The sequence below is a fragment of the Macrobrachium rosenbergii genome, chromosome 16 (genome assembly GCF_040412425.1).
Source record: "Macrobrachium rosenbergii isolate ZJJX-2024 chromosome 16, ASM4041242v1, whole genome shotgun sequence".
In the NCBI taxonomy this organism is placed as follows: domain Eukaryota; kingdom Metazoa; phylum Arthropoda; class Malacostraca; order Decapoda; family Palaemonidae; genus Macrobrachium; species Macrobrachium rosenbergii.
Window position 1 is genome coordinate 45,966,881 of NC_089756.1, and position 21,693 is coordinate 45,988,573.

General features: G+C 34.7%; 1 protein-coding gene and 1 long non-coding RNA gene across 4 annotated transcripts in view; one reads left to right on the forward strand and one right to left on the reverse strand.

Moving 5' to 3' along the window:
* Positions 1-21,693, reverse strand: part of LOC136847398 (uncharacterized) — a 485,856-nt gene that overhangs the window by 333,350 nt on the left and 130,813 nt on the right. The window lies entirely within an intron of this gene.
* The window catches only part of LOC136847401 (uncharacterized), a 632,801-nt gene continuing 625,488 nt past the window's right edge, over positions 14,381-21,693 (forward strand). The window contains exons 1-2 of one of the 3 annotated variants that reach the window (XR_010855734.1): positions 14,381-14,914; positions 18,540-18,686. This is a non-coding gene — a long non-coding RNA (uncharacterized lncRNA). The remainder of the gene's footprint in view (positions 14,915-18,539; positions 18,687-21,693) is intronic. The other 2 variants (XR_010855733.1, XR_010855732.1) reach the window with 2 other exon arrangements.

Sequence of the window (21,693 nt, forward strand, 5' to 3'; positions counted from 1 at the left end):
TTTATAAGGTCGGATATTCACGATCAAGTTTACCTGTCAGTTCATCGAATCTGACGTTAAAACTTAATTGTAGACGACAGTTTATGGGCGGAGTCAGTCCACTCACCAAAACGGATGAACTGATGGAATTACCTGAAGTCCTTCCGACTGACTGACAGGTGACTGTGTGTGGACAGGTAAGCAATGATTTCGTGACAGTTCGCCTCTGGATGTCATCTGGGAAGGATCTCGGTAGCTCTGATCAGAATATTCATTTCATTGTTAGACCCTGCAGCGCTATTTGTAGGTTGTTATGAGTCCAAATCATATAATATAAATTTAAAACAATTTTTCCATGTGATACAAGCAATTTGGTGTAGGCTTAGGCAAGTGTCCTGAATTTTATGAAAGTATCACTATAATGAATGTAGGCTTCACTTCCATTTCACAAATAACTGAACTAACCCCCAGGTTCTAATTTAAACTCATTCATATTGTATGAGAATATGCGTCTTTTTCAATAAGAAATATTTAGACCATACTCTTTTACACAATTATTAAGTGAATTGCCGCAGCGCCTAGTCTATAGTTCCACCTCCTAATCAACCAGCTGGGTTTTCATCGCTGCCACATAGTGTTGCCACAATGAAGGCAAGACGAGAACTGAGGACGATGACCTCCGTGTGACGGTCTGACTGACAGTTCTACTGTTTCCAAGTGGACGCTCATCCGTCGAACGGTCGCGGGTGAATTGACAGGTAAACCTGAGCTTGAATACCTGGCCTAACTTGAACCCTCTTTCAGGTTTTACACAAATGTTCGCGAGTTCACGAACATCTGTGTATTGTCTTTTGTGTCATAGGGTGCCTTTCATCGTTTGAGTACATTTAGCTAAATTTAGAATATTTCCACTTAGTTGAGGTCATCAATTATGCTTACCCTTAAAAAATGAGAGAATAAAGTACTGCTATTCGAGCGTCAATAAAATCTGCACCAAGATAGTTTTGTTCATCTTCATAAAGAACACCATTTATGCTGTGGCTGTGTCCACGACCTTTTCTGTTGACGCAAAGGTAATTATTATGTATATAAAAATCAATCAGTTAATTAATGCAAACATGCATGTGTAAGAAGTAGAAATATTAAAGTGGTATCCAGTATGACTTATATACAGTAGACTTAGGACTAAAATTTAAAAAAGACTGAAAGCTAATAACTTCCCCAGTGGTGTCTAGTTGTATACTGACACAAGACTTGAGGTTAGGCACTCAGAAAATAAAGAAGGAAAAACACGGAAAACAAAACTGAAAAGAATACTTCAAATTGCCATGGTCCACTAAACTACTCAAAAATTTTTGGTGGCCTTGACAGTGGTCTTCTTGTGTTGGAACTTGGAACACTCTGTCATCTACATCTAATTTGTTTTTATACACATTTATCAACTCTTTTGCGATTTCCATAGGCCAAGCATCCATATACCATACATGACTCTCATGGAGAAGTTTACGCTTTCGAAGATTGTTAGAATTTTCTTGAAACGGGAGACTAAACTAACGGCTCCCTATGATGTGTAATAACTCATTCTTTTTTATCTAAATATTTCTTTAAGTTTTCCTCCTGTAGAATTGTTGAATTATAAATGGCGTTTTCATAAATCTTGCATATTGCAACTTCCTTCCTATACATAAAAGTTTCATTCCCTTTCCTTATGCTGTGTGAAGTACTTTCCTAGGATTTTTTTCTATTTCATAGAGTGATGATGAATAAATTGAGTGAATAAGGTTGTATATATATATATATATATATATATATATATATATATATTTTTATTATATATATATATATATATATATATATATATATATATATATATATTTAATATATTTTTATATATTCGTGTAAGAAACAAGAAAATGACTCCGCCGGCATTTCTTTCACAAGCCAAGAGAATGTCCCAGTTAAGTAAAAATTGTAATGAAGGTTTAAAAACGCAGTTTTTTTTTCCGGAATAGTAACAAAAGCGAAAGTAAAATACGCCATAGTATGAAAGGAAATTCGTTGTCAAATGTGATAGTTTTGTGTTTTTCCAGAATTAACTGAAAACATACTTGTTGAAAATAATGATTATACAACCCGTGAAATGAAATTAAAACAAGCATTTATTTTCAGGCATTACAAAAATAACTTTTCAATGATAATTTCGCAAAGTTTCGCCTACAAAACTACAGCGATAAGGGATAATAAAAAGTAGAGAAGTTAATTACGAAATGCATAGAAATGAATGGATTGAATTTCTTTCAATGCACGGCAAAACCGCTTGGTAGATAATTCAGCCATTTATGTGGTCCTAAAAATGTGTAACATCGGGAGGATTTTCGAAACTGTGCCAGTGGTTACGATTCAATTTCATGTACGGTTGTGGAAGAATTGGTCGATGTGATATTACAAAATGACGTCGGAACTACCACGGTAATCAGTGCAGAAAATAACCAGTAAGGACAGGTAAAATGTACTGTATAAACCGAAACATCGTAAGCATCAACTTTCAAACTAGTACAATAAACAGAAACATCGTAAACATCTACTTTCAAACTAGTCAGAATGTTTTGATCATATAAAAAGAGCGCGTTTATGTATGAAATTCCAGTTAACTAATCGAGATAAGTAAAACCTTCGCCAGAGTCAGTTATAACTGGGTTTTAATCAGTAAATTAAATAGCGGATTTGAAAGTCTTAACACTGATAGTAAAGAAATGCTTTTTGTAAGGAGCTACCAGAAAATTTTGAACCTTTTTTTTTCTCAGAAGAATGAAATCTTACATTGGTCATTCAAAATAATTGCGTCAGCGTCTCATCGGCTCTATGTTTGGTCACTGATAAGAGGCAGTTATTATGAAATTTGGATACAACTTCATAAATACATTTATGAACGGCCTAAGGTTTTGTCGAGGTGCGTCAAATTACTAAACATAAACTTCGTACCTTGGGTTTGAAGAATTATCCCTCAATATTCGAAGGCTCCGGACACCCTGTTAGAATTCAGTGCCTTGAGAGGAAAGGTATACGCATTCTAACTTTTAAAGCTCAGTTTAACTTAGGGTCTTTGTATGAAAGGTTAAATATTTTTGGTTGTCTGGCTCCCAAGTTATTGCACTAAGACAACGGATTGCATATCTTGATTCTTTACTGCTTAGGTGGTTGCATTTTCCAGAAAGGCAATAACATCTGGATCATTTGCTTCACAAATACAATGATCCGATAGATGGCTGTCAGTTCTTGGGCTACAACTGCATAAACAGATGTGTGGGTCTCAATATGACAGTATGATGACAGTAACGGTACGTCCAAAATAAAAAAAATAAGTAAGTTGATGTATTTAAAAAATGGGTTGAGACTAGTAATACTGAATTCTACAGGGTAATTCTTTTCTCTCTGAATGGTTTGTATAGTCAATAATTTTCCTCTCTGTCCTACGCAGGAAACAAGGTTCAGTGCTTGGTTGCAACGCTATATATATTTTCGGAGTCCCTGGTAGACCTCAGATGAACGATAAGCTGCGAGAGCTATTTTAGTTAACTTAGTATCCTAAAATTTTCTTCATTTTTAGTTATGGTTTTGAAGTAGTGATATTATCATGATTGTTATCTCTTGAATACCCTTAACTCATACTTGCAGATAACAAAATTCGTACGTTAACAAGTAAGTAAAAAGAAATACACTGTTCTCTAAAACCCACAACCCGCCCAGTATCACATTTGTTGCAACGGATATTTAGATATCTAAGTCCCAAGCGTCTCCTAAAAACGCCTTGTAAATTCATCTCTCAACAGACTTTCTCCAAGAGCCCCTTTCAGTGACATCAACAAACGCCTTTCATATGCGCATCGCAATGTTATTCCTTGATAGCTACAACAGTTTTTATGAATGGCCGTCTCACACCGGATGCGATGCTATGCGCGCCACGCTATGGTAGCCATGCTGCGATGTTACCGATGTCTACGACGTAGCGGTCATAGCTTCCAAGATTGTCAGGCGCGCGATTTTTGCGGACGTAGCTCGCCTCGCGCATGCGCACTTGGCTTAAATCTAAATATACTGTAAGTGTTATATTAATGTGGGGGTATAAAGTATACCTAAGTAAATTTACTCGAAGTAAAATTTTATTTCCGGTAGTGCATGGTCAAGTTTTATTATTATTATTATTATTATTATTATTATTATTATTATTATTATTATTATTATTATTATTATTATTATTATTATTAAACAGGGGCACTTTCAAATAGAAGAAGCAAATGTCCAAAGAATATAAATGATTCCATAGATTAATATATAAATTAACTTTAAATATAGCAGTAAAGATGAACAGATTAACAATAGATACTTTCATACTTACGCGAACTGTTCGCAGGCAGTGGTGCCAGTTTGTGGGAATTTCCCACAAATCTGTAGGAGAAATGGTCTTTTGTGGGACCCTTTGTGGGAGGACTATTTTTGAACGAGTTTCGTGGGAATTTTGCTTGTTTGTGGGAATTCTTTTGGGGAGAAGTCTCAGTATAATTAAATTATAAATATCAAACTATAAAACATGTATTGATGGAAACAATGATTTTTTAATATCTAATTTATCGGTTGACGAAAATAGAAAAATAAAATTAATGACTGCATTCTTGATCAGTGGGATGCCCTTAATCTTCACTTTGAATTTTCTGCAGCAAATGCGCGGTGTCATACAGCTAAACAATTCAGTGAAGCATACAAAGACCCAAAGAATAAACTATGTCTGTTGTTTGTCCGTAAAACACTGAGGGAGGTTGCTAGGGTGAATAAGCTATTTCAGGGACAGAATGTGGATCACTAAACTTACAGAGGATCTTGTTGATATGTATCGAAATTTAATGCAGATAGTTGTGGAGCCTGTATATTTATCCAAGTGCCCTGAGGAAGATCTCCAGAAACCTGTGTTTCAGAGTTACCTTCTGCCACTTGATTGTATCAGTTTTGGTTATGAGTTTAATAGTTATGCTGCATAGTGCTCTTTGAATAATAATAACATTTCTTATGTAAAACAGCGATGCGAGGAACTTTTAAATCAAGTGAAGCGTGGGTTGGCTGGTATGTTAAGGCACTTTTATTGCTCAAGAAATTACATCCAGCAGTTGCCACATCACTAGTGAAAGATAATATTGTGTCAATTGCATGTATATACCGGGATGCATTTACAGACATTCATAGCTTTTGGTGTGAACACACGCATAGTGAGTATAGCTAGCATGGCTCCGTCGCATAGCGTTACGCGCTTAGCATCGCATCCAGTGTGAAACGGCCTTAAAGAATGTTCGGGAATAACCTCTCTGGTGACCCTGTGGTCATAGGCACTTTGCTTTCGTTGTTTCCCAGCCAGCCGGCAGTTTGAGTCCCACTGGTGCCGAAACATTTGTCAGTTATAATTCCCCTTGGGTGTAAGTTGTTCCCGAAGTATAGTGAGTTGGATATTAAACGAAGTTTGTGGCTTAATGATATAGTGTGTGTGTGTGTGTGTGTGTGTGTGTGTGTGAGTGTATGTGCGGGTATCTACTTAGAAATGGGGCTTCCGGTGTCGGCCCCTGCAAAAAGATTTTGTCCAGTAATGGAAGGAGCTTACAGTCCTAAGTCCTCTACAGGGTGGAAAGTTGCCGTTAGCTGAAGGACATACATATATGCAAGCAAACATGCATCGCCCTCTTATATATCACTGCAGAATAGAGTTCCACAAAGTTAATGAATATGGTGGTCACAGGTGAAACTTTGACTTTCGTATTGAGTCGGAATATCGGTTTCACTATTATTGCTGTGTGTGATAGTATGTTAGCTGGGTAATCTGTCAAAAATGCTATACAAAGACAGTGAAAGTAAATACGTCATTACAACCTTACTGTTCAAAAAAAAAAAAAAACTCACAATTGAGCAGAAGGAAAACAAATGAAATTCTGTAGAATAACGTGAGACTTTCTACTCTTTTGAAGTTTTTATGGGCTGCTTTTATGTGATGGAATTCTGGTTTATATATATATATATATATATATATATATATATATATATATATATATATATATATATATATATATATATATATATATATATATATATATATATATATATATATATATATATATATATATATATATATATATATATATATATATATATATATATATATATATAGGACGTGAAGCAACATATATCCATTTAAAACCTAAAGTACCCATGTACTTTTATTTTATAAAAAAAGAAAATACACGTGTATTGCAAAGTCTCACATCCTTAAAGCATAATAACTTAAGCAATGTAAAACCAGTCTTGCATAGAGCTGCAATTGCTCGAAACTGAGTCGATCAAAAGATGATAAATCTTTTACTTAGGGAAACATGAAAAATGCAATAACGGTAACGACTGAATCTGTAAATCAAGAGAAGAATAACTTACCTTCTGAATGAAATTCTTCTGTACGTTACAGTTTTTCAAGAAGAGCGCTCTTTTCACGTTAACAGTGTTTGTAAAAGCTTGTTATATTACCTTCCTGGTGGCGTAGCTGGAATAATTGAAGCACCGTGCACACGAAAAGTTTGCTAGCTCATCGAGAAAATTTGTCTCGGAGCTTGAGAGAGAGAGAGAGAGAGAGAGAGAGAGTGCCAGTTCCGGTACCCTTTTCCTCTTTCCAGTTGGTTGGGTAATGAGCAACTTCGCGTAAAATGAGTAAAGCCAATAAATGCTTGCATGATTGAAACGCCTTTTTACGAAAATAGAAAATAAACTCTTGGAACACAAGGCCATTCGGCCCATCATTCACTGTTATGTACAGATCATATCTCTTCTAGAACGGGAAGTGATTAACGCTTATTAATTAATAATTATGAATGAGCATCTTGCTGTTCGTTCTGTGTCCGGATCCCTGGGACATTCTGGGTCTTGTTTTGTTAAAAATATATGCACTGCAGCGGGGCGCCTCGAAAAATGACGGGTGGTAATTCTTAACCAAGATGGAAACTAAGTTACAGACAGCTAAAACAATCTTTAAGGTTACGGGAACCTAGGTTTCAATACTGACATTAATCACATTGAAAAGGTATCGTGTATTGGGGTTGTTAGTTATAATGTTTGACGTTTTTCGTAATTTATTTATATTTATTCAGTGGCACATTCATAAAAATCAGGAGGTCAGTTACCAATTTGATCCTAGGCCCTTCCCGTTTCAAAAAAAAAAAATAAAATAAAATAAAATAAAATAGGTAAAATAAATTTTGTTGTGCAGTAACGTAAATAAGGGTAACAAATTATTTTGGTGGCAGGTAACGGGTAAATTTTAAGGGCTCAGCATTTGCTGAACAAAACTATTACACGGTCTCGAACAAAGTTTCAGCAACAACTGTGCGTTGCCATGACAACAGTACCACCATGTGATCAGCTGTTCAGTCCCCACAGCGAGAAGCAGCAGCTGGAAAATCAAAACAAACCCTAGAAAGTCCTCATAGTGTTGGCATCAAGGCGCATCATAATCATGGAAATGTCTCATCTGTACACCAATGACCAGAATATGGTCATGGCAATGGCTTTGGTAGTAATTGCCGTGGATGAAGACGAAGGGAAGAGAAATACAGGCGGAAGAAGACGGAGGAGGAGGACGTTGTGGACTCAACCTTGGTTACAGAGACGTGCGGAGGGCAGCCAATTCAATAATCTTGTGCAAGAATTGGCTTTAGAGGATCACATTTTGTGATTACTTCAGTAATGAAGGCAAGGTAGCATTTCAGGATGCTATGGCCTTCAGACACTAGTTCTTTTTTTTTTTTGTGGTGATGATAATAATGGCCTTCAGACACTAGTTCTTTTTTTTTGTGGTGATGATAATAATAATTAAGAGCTACAAATATATTTGTATAGGAAATAAAATTTTACCATTGTGTACATCCAGGACTTTAGTATTTTATAACCTTGAGTGCAATAAAAAGTGTTCTGCATAAATTTTATAGGATAAATAAAGTTTCTGTGACAATGTATTTTTTTTATTTAACATTATAATGCAATGTGTAAAAAATAAAATTATGGCCTAGTACAGATTCTTTTCTTTTGTGTGTCATATCTGTACCCCAGGAAAGAAATCATACAGGAAAAAATACCACCTTACAACAGTTTATGGCCAATGATTAACTGCCTTCCTCCTCTTTCAACTTGTTTAGGAATGCAGCAAGTTTAAGCATAAGTCTTGGATGTTTATGGCGAGAAATTCAGATATTACTTCTTATACAAAAACCCTGCTGCATATGGGATGTCTTCTTTCCTTTGTGCTTGTGCAGTTGATTTTAAAAAAGATAATGCTACTTCGGTTGCACTGGGTGCACGTTCTGGTGTCATATTCCTTTTACGTTTTGGAGTACGAGTTCGACCCCAAGTTTCTTTATTCCGTGGTGATGATGATGATGATCGACTTGTTCCTGGCACAGTGTGTGAAGATGCTGGGGTAAGCAGATCAATTTCATCTACGCTACTGTCATAATTGAATGGCTGATGGACGACTTCATCATCAGACTGATAGGAGTCAACTTGTACTAAAAGAGATTGGGATAACTGGGAATCCTGCCGATTGGAGGTCTGAGACTCCTGCTGATGGGAGGACTGGGACTCCTGCTGATGGGAGGACTGGGACTCCTGCTGATGGGAGGACTGGGACGCCTGCTGAAAAAAAAGGTAAATCATAAAAAAAGGAATATACAAATTAAGGCAACTTCAAAAAAGGTAAATCATAAAAAAAGGAATATACAAATTAAGGCAACTTCTGTAAAAACACTGAAATGCAAAAATAAACATACAATACTTGAAACAGTAATTCATTCTTAATACTTACAGACACAGTAGTCTCAAGGTTTGATGTACTCTTCCTGGGGTGACAACATCAGTCAGGGAACAACATCAACTCAAAGAGCCTCCATTTTGGAACATAGTCTCCTCCTGAGCCACTTTTTACTTGTTTGATTTTAGCCAGCTCCCTCCGAAATGATGTTTTTAAGATACTAAATTTCATCACTACAGCATCTGCAAGAGAAAAATTCAAGTTTGATTAACTTACAATAATCATAGAAATAATGAAATGGAAGGGGTATTTCATAAGTTGGCACAACAGGGGATCCAGGGGGTGAAGCCTCCTGGCCAGGCTAAGTATGAGAGGTTAGAATTTCAACTTTTAAGGCTGGTATCCAAAAACAAAAAACAAAGTCTAAAATACTCAAGAAAGGGGATCCAAAGGGCCTTTGCCAGCGTATGTTCATACTTGTTCAATGAAACGACACTTAAGACAATTTCTCTCTATGAACATGCAACATTTGAGATGCGAATAGTCAATATTGAGAATTTCTCATAGTAACCATGCAATAATTCTGTGACAGGTCAGGAGGTTAGGTAGGTGTTTTAGGACTGTTATAGGGCACTAGCCTAACCCAAAACACCTACCTCACCTGTCCCTAACTTAATTAATTCTAGCTGGGGGACTACACCCCAAGGCCTTAAGAGTTCCACCTTCACATACTTACATTTTAGGACAATATAAACAACTTTTCTACTATAACTTTTCCTAAACTAAACACCAAAAAATTATAATGGTGCTGTTTGGTACTCAGATTATACTATCCTACCCAGAGTGCCGTTATGGTCTCTGAATTCTAGCTTATATCTGTTACAGTATATTAAGCAATATGAGTAGGCTTGCCACTAATTGAGTGTTAACAATCAAAATGGCTAAAAGTGGTTGTTTTTAGTAGAAACTTGCAAGGAATTTTATTTTAACATATTCTGTTGTTCTTAGTAACTTAGATTAAATGAGTTATATATCAGGTAGCAAATTTCTGATTGGTAAAAAAGCGTTAGTTTTTGGTAAAAACTTTTATAGTATATCCAAATCTGTTGTTCTTAGTAATTTAGATTAACAGTTTAGGTAGCAAATTTCTAGAAAAAATTTGAGAAAGCTTTTTTCCAGAGTAGAGAGAGAGAGAGAGAGAGAGAGAGAGAGAGAGAGAGAGAGAGAGAGAGAGAGAGAGAGAGATAAAAGCAAGGATCAAGAAACAAATCTTGCTGTAATTTATAAAATGGTTTAGGGAGCACATTCACGGAAAAGTATTTGTAGCTCTTTCAATGAATATATCTTATATATACACACACACACACACACACACACACACACACACACATATATATATATATATATATATATATATATATATATATATATATATATATATATATATATATATATATATATATATATATATATATATATAGTCACACAAGCACGTACAAAAAAATTGGAAAAAGGAAAGACCGTCCAAAATTTTTGGCAGTTTTATCGGTATATATTTTTCTCCTTATTAGCTATGCCCTAAAACATAATAGTTTTCCGGGGAAAATGAAAACGTACCCAGATAGTTCATAAGGAAGTCTCACATGTCAGAGGATAATGTACGGCATCTGTTCGCCTCTCAGAATAACGCATTCTATCCTGCTGGAACCCTTGCAGGACCAGAAGAGACCACAGGGGGGGGGGGAGAACCAGGACCCCTTTCATTAGGTTATATATGCCTCTAGACATGTCCGATGATACCCCTAGAGGGGAGGGTTAACATCGAGTATATTCCAACCTTTTCTTACTAAAACAACCTCCATCTCGTTTTTCCCAGTCGCTTGAAATATATTTTCCCAAGAACAATGTTCTCTCTCTCTCTCTCTCTCTCTCTCACTAAGCGTAAAATTCTTTCCCAAACAACAACTTGTCCATTATAAGATGTAATTAACGTCTCTCAGTTAACTCTTTCTGGAATCCTGTGAAAAGCAGAGAGCGAATTTACCCTAATGCACTGAAGGAAACGGTGTCGAGATGCAAATGGTTCCTTTCTTCTCAACTTAATGGATGATTCATGTAAATACCCGGAGAGAACAATCACTTTAATCAAAATGAAGGATTTAAATTTTTTCATGAATACTGTATGTATGTATGTGGATTATATGTGTGTGTGTGTAATACACACACACACACTCATACATATATATTATATATATGTATCGATATATACTGTATATATATATATATATATATATATATATATATATATATATATATATATATATATATATATATATATATATATATATATATATATATATATATATATACATACATACAGTATATATGGTATATATACATATAGATGTACATACATGCACACATTTTGTACAACCAACACACACATTATACATGCACACATTTTTATTCATACACACACACACACACAGATATATATATATATATATATATATATATATATATATATATATATATATATATATATATATATATATATATATATATATATATTAGTGTGGGTATTAATACGTCCAGTCTAAGATTTTATTCCTAGCTATTTATATTCACAGATCACGAGAAGAGGCAAACTAAAGTTTTCAGCCCTAAGACGGCATCAGAGGTTGTAAAAGTTGTTTATTCTTACTCTATAGTACGATGCTCAATAGTTGCACCTTCTGGCACATAAGTGTCAAAATAGTACACACTGTTAAAGTTAAGGTTGCCCCTGACAAAATTATGGGTTTGTACAATATGTGATAGTTGTGAATGAGTTCTAGTTATTATGCAGTAAGCTGACCATTTAGAACTTTTGGTTTCTGTGATTATAGTGTCAAAATAGCTAATTCATTTACTATCAGTGTACCTTTACCATGGCATTATATGTACTTTGCAAGAAAGATGACTAGAAAGTAAGAGCAGCCTGTATAATTGCACATAAGAAATCTTGCATCTTGGTTCCATTGCTGTGGTTTTTTTTTTTAGTTACCGTTGTTTTTAAAGGTAGAATAATAATACTGCCCTTGTATCGGTAAAAATAAATTTAGATTAGTTTTACTTGTTCGAGCAAGGAAAGGATACCAAAACTGTAGTTTAACATGTCACCCCCTTCATCCTTGTTTTTCGCATCCTGCTCATAGGGGGTATAAAGGGTATATACCTGGAGTTGCGATCTCTATACCAGTACTACGTAGTTCGGTATTCTTCCACCAGGGCGGCGCTGCAAAGCTTTGCGGCCATCTTTAAAGGTCTTGGTAACCCGCAAATTGAACGGGGTCTTAGTGTGATCGTGAATTTTTTTTATCGTTAATGTTTAATGAGTAAGTGTTTGGGAAATATTTAGGGTTAAGTGAGTAAGTGTTTAGTGAATGTTTCTGAGTAATAATGTTTAGTGAATTTTTAGTCCAGAGTTTAGTGAATGTTAAGTTTAGGGTTTAGTGAATGTTTTGTGAATGTTTATTGTGTAAGTATTCAGTGAATGTTTAGTGAGTGTTTAGGGTTTAGTGAATGTTAGTGAATGTTTATTGTGTAAGTATTCAGTGAATGTTTAGTGAGTGTTTAGGGTTTAGTGAATGTTTAGTGTGTAAGTATTCAGTGAATGTTTAGTGAGTGTTAGGTTTTAGTGAATGTTTATTGTGTAAGTATTCAGTGAATGTTTAGTGAGTGTTTAGGGTTTAGTGAATGTTTTGTGAATATTAGTCAATGTTTAGTGTGTATTCAGTGAATGTTTAGTAAAATAATGTTTACGGTTTAGTGGATGTTTAATGTGTAAGTATTCAGTGAATGTTTAGTGAGTGTTTAGTGAATTTCTTGTGAATGTTAGTGTTTAGTGAATGTTTAATGTGTAAGTGCTTAGTAAGTGTTTAGGGTTTAGTGAAGGTTTAGTGAATGTTATTGTTTAATGAATGTTTAGTGTGTAAGTATTCAGTGAATATTTAGTGTGTATTCAGTGGATGTTTAATGAGGGTTTAGTGAATGTTTTGTGAATGTTAGTGTTAAGTGAATATTTAGTAAGTACTCAGTGAATGTTTAATGAGTGTTTAATGAATGTATTGTGAAAATTAGTATTTGGTGGATGTTTAGTGTGTAAGTGTTTAGTGAGTGTTTAATGAGTGATTAGTGAATGTTCATTGACTGTTTAGTGTTTAATGAGTGTTTAGGGATTCAATGAGCATTTAGGGTTCAGTGAGTACATTGCTGTTTAGTTAGTGTTCAGTGACTGTATGCAAAGAAAGTCCTGTAATTTCCAGGAACCATTTATGCCAAGAGCTGATGCTTAGACCTTGACCACAATGGTTAGAATGCTTAGGCCAACCTGTTTTTGTAAGGTAATTTTTGTCATTGATATTGGGTTAAATAATAATATAATAATAATAATAATAATAATAATAATAATAATAATAATAATAATAATAATAATATTATTATTATTAATCGTAATAAAGTATAGTACTATGAGCTGGACCGAAACCTTTCAATATGGCCGCCCGAGGTCACATGCTATGCCGGGAGATCGTCACTCCAGTGATTGACGCTCTGTGATTCTGTTGCAATTTGCCCTTGCTTTCGCCTGATGGGTTATGTGACGATGTAACGCAGAGGGATTTTCCCTGACGTAATTCATAAGGTCAGTCTATTTAAATTTGTTGTTCCTGTTATTAATTGTGATGTTGAAGTTATGAAACATATTTTATCGATTTTTTTTTAACTATGCGTTAGTTGGGTGAACTGTTAGGTTGATGGTAATGGATTGGTTTGATTTGATTCCTACACAATTGTCACTTTTATTTTGGTTCTTGATATGCCAGTATTGACCAACCAGTGGTCACCTCGCAAAAGAAACCTTTACATATATAAACATCCAATCAAGTTTACAGGTACCGTTACCAATAGGCAGCAAAACGTTCCTTACGTATGGTAAACTTACGATTTAGTTCAGCTAAATAATGTCGAGTTTTGGTTATTACTTTTAATAGGTAACGACAGTACATAAGTATGCGGTGATGTGTTTTTCACTGAAGTCGACTAACTTTGGATTTGGTCAGTACTTGGATGGGAAACCATTAAAAAATACTAGGCATAGGCCTAGTTACCATCATTAAAAAGGGTAGTGCAAGAAGCAATTGGTCACAATGAAATACGTAGCGCCATCGAACGGATTTGTTTTTCATCACCATAGGTCTAATTGATTGATAACGGGTATCCAGGTTTGCTCCTTCTTTTGCACTGGACGACCATAGGTCTAAATAACGAATGTCTTGATACCTTTAGAGTTGACCACCGAGCATATAAGATATGAGTGACTTACGCACAGGCTCAGCAAGTATGTTTTCAGTTCGACAAGTCTTAAAATCAAATACAAGTAAAAGTAAATTAAACTGAAAATATGTGAAACAAGCAGAGAAACGTATGCTGGGGCAACCACGTCCTCTAAATTTGTAGATCTAAATTCTCTGCAAAACTGTACCAACTCTTAGATGATGTAAACAGGGAAAATGCCTAGTATCACCAAAACAAACATTTGTAACTTATAATCTTGCCCCAATGCAATGATGAAAAGTTGCCCACGAAGAAAAACGCATTGCAGTCTACCCATGTATTGTTATCGCTGAAGTTGCCAAGGTTCCAAATAATTACGTTATCCTCATGATCCACTATATTGTGGAAGAATGTTATCTTTACTTTTGCAAAACCTGAATATAACATTACAACTGTTAAAAATAAAATAATTGGTTTGATATTGCAAAATTAATTGAGAATACCTTGATTTAATTAAGAAAATACAGGACATTATGAATAAAATAAAATTATCATGACTTTTTCCACAAATGCCCCTCGACGGTGCAGTTCGGTCGGTTAGTGTCTTAGTGAGAATTACAAGTTACGACATCAGTGTTCACCTCTCTGGACCCGGCTAAGGAACTGCCTGTGCGCACGGATACTTATCTAATTTAACAAGTTACACGAAACAGAAATGAATATCATCTAAGTTTTAATACCTTCAGGAATAAACTCATCCTGGGCTTGAGCGTTTTTACGCAGAATTAACGGGTGCGTAGTAGGCTACTAAGCAACTTTGTTACTAATCGTGTGGCAGTTGTCAATTGTTGTTTTGTAAAATGCAGGTATGATGAGCAACTTCTTATGACGGGGAAGCTATTCGGGTAAATACAACATTATTCTCCTGGTAAGCAGCTTTTAGACGGTATGACATGGTAGCAACTAGAACTGCTACTGTAAGGTACCTGTAGGCTATAAAGTGGCAACAAAAAATGAAGCCCCTACATTAAGGCTACGGAGTGTTCACTGATGTCCGTCAGGGGAATATCAGGTTAGCTTAGGTCTTGCGTCTCAGACCATCAACACACTATTTCCTTTTCCCTGTCTAGTAAATACTGATTCGGTGAATGTTTTTTAAATGAACCGTAACAGTCTCTCAAACTGCCATTAAAATATTTTTCTTGATATACGGGCGTAAACATCGAAACGGCGCAGAAACTTTAGACTCATTTTGCATTAAGGTAAGTTTTTTATACGTAGACAATGAAATTCAGCTATACAGATGAAGGGAATACTATGCAGTTAGCCCTACATATGAGCATATTAGTGTTAAATTACACGGAACTATCGTAGGAACTCATTATAAAGGCCTAACAAAACGAACTTGAGATAAGTGATGTAGATTCAGATTATAGTAGGCTACTATTTTTTATCAAAATAGATACCAAAGGATTATGATTTGGGACGAAATAAACCATTTGTTTTGCCATGACGTGAACTTTCTCCAATCTGGTTTTTAAAAGTTTTTCATTACAATTTACATATGCAGTTTTATGTTATCCTGTTACCCACGTTTTCCTTCAATGGCTCTTGGGGAAGTATTCTAGGCCTAAATGGGGCAGGTTTATTCCCCGGAACCCTATCGCGGAAAACCCGGATACCTCGATACCTTTCTTATTCGTAAAGATATTTTTGATATTAAGGCATTGTTGTAAAGGTAAAGTTCTCAGCTTTAACTTGATATATCATTTGTTGGTTTTTATATGCAAATGGCGTTTAAAGCCCCAATAATAATTAGCGCATGTCTGGAAGCGCGTAGACTGATATTTAAAGAAACTCACAGGTTAAGTACTTTATGTCGTCGGTTATGTAATCACTAGTTTTTCTAGATATAAAGTGTTGGACTTATTGAAGGAACCAGTTGCTGTGTTTGACACTTTTCCATGGTTATCGTTTTTTTTTTTTCCTGTGTTGCCGATTCGTCTGTACATAGGCCGTTATTTATCTTGCCCGCTTTTTTTGTTTTTGTTTGACTGTTGTAACACATTGCATTCTACATAAGAAAAGTCGGACATTAGTCTGCCGACGATAATTGTTGAAGCTTACCATTTGCAAACACAGACGAGTGGTTAAACAGTTATATAATAAATGCAGCTCAAAATTTACTGGCGTGCTCGTTCCCAACAATTTTTGGCCTCCAAGGATACAAAATATATACCGTATTTCGTAGAACACAAGGGCTTCTGGAAAATGAATACTAATTTAAAACTACAAGGGTCACTAAGCGCACAAATTCACCATAATGGACGTAACTACTGGTTATTATCGTTTCAGTGCGAGACAAAAGGTGTAATTTATATTGTTGACAGTACAAAATCAAGCAGATCATTAAACAGAAGTATGTAGATTTAGATTCAAAGATTTAGACAACGCTTACAGATCAGTTAGATGTTCAGATTCTAGATGTCCAGCGTCAAACCAATGGTTCCTATTGTGGACTGTTTGCAATTACAAATCTACCTGAATTAATATTTACCAACTTTAAAAGTGAATCTTTCTAAAATACGATATGATATGCCGTTGATGCGGAACCATTTAATAGCTTGTTTTGTAAACAGTAAATTATCGCCTTTTCCAAAAAAAAAAAAAAAAAATGCCAAGCATGCCAACAGCAGAGCCGAAAAATAGTTAAAAGTTTATTGCACCTGCAGATTACCTGACAATTATTCACATGATAAAATGTGAAAAAAATGTAAGATGAAATGGTTTCATAAAAATTGCGTAAATGTACATGAACCTTCATTCAAATGGTTGTGTAATTTTTGTACCTGGTAAATAATAAATAAACGAAGAAAAAAACCACACAGCAACCTGCGGCACATCAATCAGTTAAAAAAAATTTTTTGTTTTTGTTATGCGTTGCATTTATTCCGTCATTTACCCTTGCAAAACTGTTGTCTATACTCATTTTGTACTTGTGTGTAATTGATTTTAAAGCGTCCTCTGTTCGACACGTCTTTCTTCGTCCACTCTCGAATCGTCATTGCTTCTTTTATATACATGTACAGTAAAACCTCCCTCAAAGACCACTTCGATATAAATACCACCTCAAAATTAAGACCACATTTCAACATACCCATTTAGACGAAATGAATAATGGTTTCGTGAGTTCCGGGTTTTCTTCAAATATCAGTGTTCGCGTTTCTAGACATGGGCTAATTATTATTGGGGCTTCAAACGCAATTTTAGACATAAAAAACAACAAATGATACACCAAATTAAAGCCGAGAATTTTACTTTCACAACGGTGTCCTAATATTATAATATATTTACAAACAAGAACGTTATTGAGGGTTCCGTGAGTTCCGGGTTTTCTTCAAATAGTTTACGTGCTTCTAGACATGCGCTAATTATTATTGGGGTTTTAAACACCATTTACATATAAAAACCACCAAATGATATATCAAGTTAAAGCTGAGAACTTTACCTTTACAACGATACCTTAATATAAAATATATCTTTACAAATAAGAAAGTTATTGAGGGTTCCGTGAGTTCCGCGTTTTCCGCTATAGGGTTCCGGGGAATAAACCTGGCCACCGTAATGTAACCGATAGATTGTACGCTGTAAAATGCACAATATGTTGGGCTGTGTTATATATGGAAAAGCTTAGGCAGTACACGGTGGCAACGAATACAAATAATGAAAAAGCACACCACAGGTCGCTTCATGTCCGTGAATGAGTATTTAATCAACTTGGTAGGGCTAACACCCCCCAACCCCATCTCTTCAGTGCTTGATTAAGTGTGCGCTACTGTAGAGCTACAGGTTAGGTTTACTGTTGGTCCTAGGTTACGGTAATTTTGGCGGCATTTATCGCCATCCGGCATGCATTTTGATTTATGTATTGGAGAAGTCTTTGATTTCTGTGGAACTACTGATTATGTAGAAGTAAGTCCATGCATATAAGTGCGTTACTAATCTATTTCACAAAACTATAACATGTTTTGTAACGTATGAAACCTCTCTTGGTGTAATTTTGTTGTAAGATTTATGACAAGTTTTTACACAACAAAACTATTCTGGTAAAGATTCCAGCAAGACGATGCGTCTAGCAAGGAGAGAAAGGAATGGTATAAGGTTACTGAGGGCTCTTTTTACATTTTTTAAAATTTACAGACGCCTGTTGAATAAAATATAACATACTGTATAATACGAAACATTTTCCCTGAATAACATTTCTGTTTCCGTTTTGTATTGACAAATTATGACTGCTGCATAACGTGTTTTATTGTATGTGGTAAAAATTAAATAAACTGGCTATAGTATGATAGTACCATAGGCAAGTCGATACTGGTAAACTCTGACCATTCTATCAACTTAATTCCCATTCCAGGTACGGAGAAGATTACTATCCTTAGACCGAGAAATCCTGGAGTTGTTTATGTAATTCTATCGTCATCAAGCAAATTTTCGTTGTGTGACAGTCAAAACACGATAGTTTCGGCTTCGAATGGAGATCTCGCAGTCTTGCTCTTTAACGGTGAGTAAATAAATGTTTAGTCCTGCATGCTTACGTTACGAGTTTAGTATTATGGTTGCAGAAACAGCGAAATGTTGCACTAGGTTGCGTAGGGAACTTTGAGAGCTTAGATGTTGGTGGAAATGACGAGTGTCATTCGCTGTCGTGATTGCGTCGTCTCGCCTTTCGAATACTTCTGGTTACGGCACCGGATGAACATAAATTGTCTTTAAATATATATATATATATATATATATATATATATATATATATATATATATATATATATATATATATATATATATATATATATATATATATATATATATATATATATATATATATATATATATATATATATATATATATATATATATATATATATATATATATATATATATATATATATATATATATATATATGTGTGTGTGTGTGTGTGTGTGTGTGTGTGTTTGTAGGTATGTATGATCACCATGAATGCTTTTCGATTGGTAATGTTTGGCTCGAGAGAGACACAAAACAGGTAAAGGATGGTGCTATTAAGTGAGACTTTCTGGATATTGTTATTCTGCAATAGTTTGTGATAGTACTGTAATTCAAATTGTCCCAGGTCACAGAAGCTAGTTTAGGTTTGGTGGGAGCCTTTTTGGGAATAAAATCGTGTGTCAGGTTAGTTTTTTTTTTTTAGTCTCTGCAGTCACCTTTTACTCCTGTATGGTGCTGGGAAATAAGAAACTAAAATGTTTTCATTATATATATATATATAATATATATATATATATATATATATATATATATATATATATATATATATATATATATATATATATATATATATATATATATATATATATATATATATATATATATATATATATATATATATATATATATATATATATATATATATATATATATATATATATAACTGAACCATTAAAAATATGGAATATGACTGAACCACGAAAATATGGAACGTGATGAATATAGATAAAGATAAAATCCACGAAGGAAACGGAAACACTGGAGTGCTGCGAGGCCTTTCGACGCTAGGTCCTTTACTTAGCGGACTGAAGAAATAGAAAAGTAAGTTTACAAAGAAAGCTCATATAAATGACAGATGGGGATTATAAAGGAAACATAATGTACCTGGAATCCAACACAATTGAAGAATTAGTAGAACTGCCAAAACAGGATTAAATACTGAAGAGGTTTTACAAAGGATTAGGATCAACCGTTCAGAAGCAGGGACAGGACAATTAAAAGATTATACAGAGTCGTGACTGACCACCTAAAAATTTTAGTACAACAAAATAATTCTCATATATTTTTTGTAAACAATAACTTTTGCAAGATGAACATTTTTACAAATAAAAATTATATTAAACATACGGATATATAGAAAATATATATCAAGTAACTAACTTGTAATTAAATCAGTGATTTTATCTTTTAGGTCATTCTTGAACATTTTTCTAATACAGGGGTCCAAATAATACATGCCAAGGCTAAGATTAAAATTACAACTGGAAGTAAGCTGGATAATAGCGGACTCCAATAGATTTCTTGAAGAGAAATCTTTCGATCTGGCAATCACTGAACTTTCAGTCAAATTTATCCTGTGAGAGTTTTCACTTAAATGAATGAATATAGCACTGGATGCTTGTCCAGTTTTGACTGAATACTTATGTTGCTTAATACGTACATCTAAATCTTTGCCAGATTGGCCAATATAAAAAGAGGGGCAGTCCAAACATGGAATTTTATATATTATGTTGTTGTTTTCTTTAGGGCTATTTTTTATTAACATTCTTTTGAGTGTGTTATTGTAAGAAAAAACGAGGTTTACATTAAAAGGTTTTAACAATGATTTTATGTTTTCAAAACCACTAAAATAAGGCAAGCTAAGAATGTTCTCAGGGGTTTCTTTCTTCATGTTACTTTCACTATAAAACTTTTTGTGGGCTTTGTTATAACAAATATCTAGTATATGTGAAGGAGCTTTTGATGTCAGCGCCGAGCGGAGCGGAAGAGGATCTGGGGCATGAGTAGATATCTTGATCCATATGCTTAGTAAAGAGGTTTATATGCACATGTAAGATTGGAAGGAAATGTAAAAGCCTCCCAAACCAGTCGTCATTTGATGTATGTCGGGTACTCAAGCATCAAAAACAATGAAAGATAATAATGTAAAAATTACATTATAAAAAATTGAAAGGTATATAAAAACAACAGTTGTTGAAAAGATCACTAGAACTCGCATCCTCACCAAAGCGTCGATATAATCTTAAACAAGTAAAAAATGCGCCGAAGTTTCCTCGGTGCAATCGAGTTTTCTGTACAGCGCATAATCAAGGCCACCGAAAATAGATCTCTCTTTTGGTGGTCTTGGTATAATGCTGTATGAGACGAGGCCCATGAAACTTTAACAGCTGCCCGGTGGTGGCCTATCCTATATCGTTTCCAGAAGCACAATTATGGCTAACTTTAACCTTAAATAAAATAAAAACTACTGAAGCTAAAGGGCTGCAATTTGGTATGTTTGATGATTGGTGGGTGGATGATCAACATACCAATTTGCAGCCTTCTAGCCTCAGCTGTTTTTAAGATCCGAGAGCGGACAGAAAAAGTGTGGACAGAGTAAAGTGCGGACGGACAGACAAAGCCGGCACAATAGTTTTCTTTTACAGAAAACTAGAAGGGGAACATGAGAAATTGTTGCATTTGTTCAATTCTTTAAAATCTGAGTAAACGACACTTCCATCGAGAGAGCTCTCGTAGTATGGCGCCCAACAAGCAGATGTGGATAGAAGGCTTGATGATGCTAAGATTTCTTCAGATCCAACATAGCGAAATAGTTTACTGAAAGTATAGGAAAAAAAAAAAAAAAAGCTGGAACTCAGAAATTTAGAAATGAACTAACGAGTGGCACTCAAACTTCGGAATATACTCTGGAAATTTTTTTTACATTGATCACGAACAAGCAATTAGGAAATTGTACATTATACATATTTCATCATAACTATA